Source organism: Micropterus dolomieu, linkage group LG18 (genome assembly GCF_021292245.1).
Source record: "Micropterus dolomieu isolate WLL.071019.BEF.003 ecotype Adirondacks linkage group LG18, ASM2129224v1, whole genome shotgun sequence".
Lineage (NCBI taxonomy): Eukaryota > Metazoa > Chordata > Actinopteri > Centrarchiformes > Centrarchidae > Micropterus > Micropterus dolomieu.
In genome coordinates, this window is record NC_060167.1 from 33,827,278 (window position 1) to 33,833,427 (window position 6,150).

The 6,150-nt window shown below is 40.2% G+C and overlaps 1 long non-coding RNA gene across 1 annotated transcript; it reads left to right on the plus strand.

Moving 5' to 3' along the window:
• The first annotated feature begins 1,179 nt into the window (after window positions 1-1,179).
• On the plus strand, window positions 1,180-3,600 carry LOC123956676. The gene is made up of 3 exons (XR_006821597.1): window positions 1,180-1,296; window positions 1,389-2,982; window positions 3,140-3,600. It is a non-coding gene; the product is annotated as an uncharacterized LOC123956676 (long non-coding RNA).
• Window positions 3,601-6,150: the final 2,550 nt, after the last annotated feature.

Consider the following 6,150-nt stretch of genomic DNA (forward strand, 5'->3'; position numbering starts at 1 on the left):
AAGTGTGGCGCAGACTCGCAGGTGTGAGAGAGAGAGAGAGAGAGAGAGAGAGAGAGAGTTCATGTGGACAAGAGAGAAGGAGTGTGACAGACAGGACAGACATGTGAACATGAAAAATTTTCTTTGATCATAAAGCCTAATGTAACTCTACAGTTCTGTGGTTTATCAGTGAAGTGTCTGAACTACACTACAGACTGGAGGATCAAACCACCAATTGTACAATTACTGGGTAACCTGCTCTACCCCCTGAGCCACAGATGCCCCATATAAAGATTTACCTTCTCTCTACATCCCTATGTGAGGCTGGCACACTTATCCCTCTCTGACATATTTCTCTGGCTTAATTTATGTTAGCAAACGATGTGGGCTTTGTAGATTATTGGCGGACTTTCTGGGGAAGACCTGGTCTTATTATGAGAGACAGCAGTCATTCCACTTTAGATGGAGCAGCTCTCATATCTAGAAATCTGGCAGAGTTTATTAGTGGACCAAATCCAAGGCAGAATCACAGTCTCAACACGTTTCTCTGCACTTCCATTTAAGCATTTACCAGGATTTAGAGTGCATCATGGTACAGAGACAGCACTGGCGAAAATTAAAAATGACCTTCTAAGTATATAAAGGACTTTCCCCTGTACTTGTCCTGTTAGATCTTTGTGCTGCATTCAGTACCATTGACCATAATATTTCTATTACCGCTATAAGCTGGTTTAAGTCTTATTTTTCAGATCGATCTCAGTTTGTACATGTTAACGATGAATCCTTCATGCACGCCAAAGTTAGTCATGGAGTTCCACATAGATCTGTGCTTAGACCAATCCTCTTCACTTCCTTTAGGCAATATTATAAAGAAACACTCCAAAAACTTAAGTTGTTGCAGATAATAATCTAACAATTAAGCCAGATGAAACTAATCAGTTAGCTAAACTTTAAGCACGCCTTTAGGATGTAGAAACCTGTAATTTTCTTGTGTTAAACTCAGATAAAACTGACGTTATTGTACTGGGGCCCAAACTCCTCTGAGATGCATTATCTAAAGATATAGTTACTCTAGATGGCATCACCCTGGCCTCCAATCAGGTTGATTGGTCCCTCCCTGCCTTGCTGCTTCAGACTGCATTCTCCTGATTGGTGTCGGGGAAAATAATAAAACACATGCCCAGAGTGTTGTGTTCTCAGTGTAGATCACACAGTTTAATGGAAAGTGGGGCTAATGGCCTGTAGCCTTAATATGGAGGAGAAACAGGCGCCTTGGTGCCCACCAGCTACTGGAAATTGTCATCACTCAAACTGCTGGTAAAAGTAACCACGGATCAAGTGGTTTTCAAAGAAAAATGGATAGCAGTTAGCATACAAAAGAACTCTTCTGTTTATATGTCTGCCATTAGGTGGAGATGGTACTTGGTCGAGGACGGGTTACAAGGATTTGAAATATCGTTCTGAGAGGACTGCAAAACATGAGACTAGCCGGAGTCATCTGGAGCATGCTGTAAAATTGGGCTTACTTGGAAGGGTAAATGTTCCTGCCCAAATTGACAACATACAGTTTAAATTTCGATTCTATTCAATTTTATTTATATAGCACCAATATAGGCAATACAGGCACTCTATTGAGCAGCATAACAAACAGGTGGAGGAAAACAGGTACGTGCTCAGTTGGATCAAAACATGTATTAAACTTTGTGGAAAATGTGAAACAGCACTGAGGGGCCACAGCGAAAATTCAGATGCATTTTCAAGACTATGTTTAAGGGTAATTCGAGGCTTCAGAGGCACTATGACGCTCAGCGCATCAGTAAAGGGACATCCAGCACTGTACAGAATGAAAAAATAATCATAAACAACACGTATGATGACATCTGAGTCAGAGAGGAATTTTTACACCTTGAAGAGGATAAAAACGTACACTCTCAATAGGCTACAATGGGACAGCCGAAACCAGCTGATTCAAAAAACCTGCCGTGCCTCCTCAAGTGAGCCCTTAGCTTTAGTGAGTGAAAGCATATTACATTTGCCTTTATGGTGATGGTCCATGCAATGGCCATTTTGTTGTGTTGAACTGATTAATATAGATGGTGACATGTGTCAGTGTGTCCATGCTTATCTATTATGGTTGTTATCACGATGTTGTCATAGAATGGATCTGTAGCTCTAAAAAGTTGTCTGTGTGCTTCGTTGTGGCCAATCATTTGTTCTGAGCTTGGTTGTGTTGGCTTTATCATCCTTGAAGTTTGCTTAATGCGAGACTTGAACGACATGTCCTGATCAATTGGGCCCCAATAACTTCAGTTTTCTTCAGAGTGTAACATTAGAAAATTACAGGTCATCCAGATTTTTACATCCTGAAGCCACATTTGAAGTTTAGCTAAACGACTAGTTTTATCTGGCTTGATCGATATAATTGGGTATCATCCATCAGTGTTTCCTGATAATATTGCCTAAAGGAAACATATATAAGGTAAACAGGATTGGTCCCAGCACAGAACCAGCTTAGAGCGGTTCCTTTAATGCCAATGAAATGTTCCAGTCTCTGTAACAGGATCTGATGGTCAATGGTATCAAATGCAGCACTAAGATCTAATAAAACCAGTACAGAGACAAGTCCTTTGTTTAATACAATCAGGAGGTCACTAGTAATTTTCACCAGTGCTGTCTCTGTGCTATGACAAACTCCTGACTGAAAATCATCAAATAAACTCTTGCTCTGTAGAAAGTGACACAATTGTTTGGCGACTGCTTTTTCAAGGATCTGAGAGAGAAATGGAAGGTTAGATATAGGTCAATAGTTGCTAAAAAAAAAAAACCTGGATAAAGAGTGAGATTTAAAGATTAAACCAGATTCTTCCAGATTGTTGGAATTCCATTTCCATTAAATCCAGAATAGAATTTAAAATCTTTCTGCTCCCCCACAACCCTGTATGCAGGATAAACGGTTGACGATGGATGGATGGATCCTTCTGCTCACCTAGAAAGCTGGCTCAGGTGAGTCCTGAACCATCCCTTAGTTATGCTGCTATAAGACTATCAGGGGACTTCCCATGATGCACTGAGCTCCTCTCTCCTCCTCTTTCTCTCCCACTGTATGCAACCATATCCCATTAATGCATGTTACTAACTCGACTTCTTCCCTTTCCCGTAGTCTTGTGCTTTCTCGTCCCTCTCCTCCTGTCACTTTCTGCAGTTGTGTCTGGCTCTGGAGCTGTGGATCTGTGGCTGCGAGTGACCTGCTGCCGCCGTGTTCCTGCACAAAATCCGCTGCTACAATTATTTCTAGTCCTATTATTTTGATTTTATCATTGATATTACTGTTACAATCAGTACCATAATTCATTTTCTGTACCAGGACCAGGAGCAGGAATACTACACTCCAGTGGCGTCGTATTATTTTTTCAACCTAATTGTTGTCTCATTTGTGGTTTGATTAACAGTAAATTCATTAAATTCAATGCACCATAGCGCTATTTTTCAGCTAAGTTATTGTAGCTGTCATAGCCATTGAGCACACCAGCAAGAGGATGAGGTGATGCGGCCAACATGTAGGGAGCTATGATTACATGTATGATGGATTGTCCCCTATTAAATAGCATTATAGTATTTTAATACTCTACTGTTGCAAAAGTTATTGTGAATTAATTATAGTACTAATGCATTATATTTGGGCGGCACGGTGGTCCGGTGGATAGCACTGTGGCCTCACAGTAAGACGGTTGAGGATTAACCCACCGGCCAAAGACATGCAGCCTAGGTTGATTGGTGACCCTAAATTGTCCTTAGGTGTGGGTGTGAGCATGACTGGTGGTTTGTCTATGTGTGGCCCTGCGATGGATTGGTGACCTGTCCAGGGTGTACCCCGCCTTTCGCCCAGTGTCAGCTGGGATTGGATCCAGCCCGCTGCGAGGATGGATGGATGGAATTATATTTATAGGCGCCTTTGAAAACAATTAAGGTCACCATGCAAGACAAAATGAAACAACAGTATAGCAATAAATCAATAAAATTAACATAAAATTCATTGATATTGATTAACTGTTTAATATTTTCTTATTGAATTGTTAAAATTGTATTTATCCACTGTATGATTACACACTCGCACTGATGACAAAATGTACTTAAGTTATAGAAAACAGAATTCAGAAAAATAAAAAATAAAACTGGCTTAAACACATAGGAGTTAAAATAGAGGTTGAATAGAGGTTCTGAAGCAACTGAACATTAAAGCATGTAAACATTTTCTAGTAGACACCCAAAATAAGAACCTGAAAATGGGACCTTTAATGTATGCAAATGTTTTCTAAAATGCATGACTTATGATTAAAGTCATTTTTGTCAACCAGCCCCATCAGGTATGGTAGGGCCCCACATTTTGAAACAGGCCCCCAGATTCTTAAGGTTGCCACTATGCAATAGTGCCGTTGCTGCGTTGTGTCTGAAAAGGCCTTTAGACTCCATGTGCCTAATCTGTTAAAAAATATCAGACTCCACTTCCTTCCACTGTACAAAAATGAAAACAAAATATCCCGGTTACAGGCACCGGTGACGACATTTAGAGAGTCTGCGCAGCAGTGATCAGGGTTGGAGCCACGGTTTTGAGGTCCCAACCATACACCCAGCTGACTCAATCACGAGCAGGGCTCAGCTGTCAATCAGGATGGGAAATCATCTTAGAATCAGAATCAGAAAGAGCTTTATTGCAAAGTAGTATTTTACACATAGGAGGAATTTGCTTTGGTGCTAAGGTGCTACACGTAGACAAACATACAGTTGACATAAATAAATGTAGAAATATAAATATATGGAATAAACAAATGCAAGTTATATGAGAATAATAAAATAATAAAAGAACAATACAACTATGTGCAGAGACCGAACAACGTGGCAGATATTTACATGTGCAGACGTGTTGCAGCAGAAGAGGATATTAAAATAAAGCCTGCACATCCAGCTATCTCACCTACTGCATCTGATGAAAGCAGTCGGCGGCTCCGCGAGTAAAATCAGCTGATGAAATTGTGAATGAAAGCTGCTGCTGCACTAAATAAAGCTATGGATTTATATGATGGCATGCAGTGATCGATCGGTGAAGATGTGACTTGCAAATAAAATGTATGCAGTAGTGTTAGGATATCAGAAGAGGAAATAAATGGAAAGCCTAAAACTGAGCGTCGAATTTGACGAGTAACATAATTTCCCTGACACATTTAGCCTAATAAATCCAAATACCCCATGATCATATTCTGGGTTATTCAATAACAAATTCACATTCAGAATCAATAAATATAAATGCATGGATGATGGTGTTGAAGGCAGAGCTAATATCCACAAACAGGATGCTGATGTAGGTTCCTGGGGAGTCCCGGTGCTAGAGGATGAAGTGAAGGGCCATGTTTACTGCATCGTCTACAGACCTGTTGACTCAAGCATACAGTACATCAGCATCTAAAATGACACAAATCAAAAATGGGAATTTATTTGACGTGTAGGCAGCCCAAAAAAAGGTAACAGCAAGAGATTTAACACTGATAGAGGAAAACACTGGAACACGCTAAATCTCAGTTTCACTCAAAGATCGAAATTCAATCAGTTATTCCTCCACTTTGACACGTAAAAATACAACTGGTGCTGCAGTTACCAAATTATAAAATTATAGGTGCATGAGTGAGGTCAACAGAAAGTGTTCGCTCCCAGGCTCCCCCGCCGTCAAAGCCCAAAGACAAGGTGAACAAAGAAAGGAAGCAAATATACCACTATCACTTCCGCCCAAACTGCGTGAACACGCCCTCCACCTATAATATCAGAATAAAAAGTGAAAAAAAAGACTATGAGATCATGAACATCCTATATGTACTTTTGATTTTTTTGTTTGGCCTATGTCCCATCCACCAAAAGCAGGTTGTCCACTAATGAGTAGTTTGATCCGTGGCTCCTCCAGTCTGTTGAAGTGTCCATGGGCAAGATACTGAGTCCCAAATTACTCCCAATGGCTGTATACAGTGTAAAAGCTAGAAAAAAAACATTATTGAAGAGATAACATCCGGCTCATTTAGCCATCATTTGTAAAAAATATTATGTATGTCAATAATAATACTGCATGTTTGCATGTATAAAAGGACATTCCCTTAACTGACTGCTGGGTGTGTTTGACACAGGCAG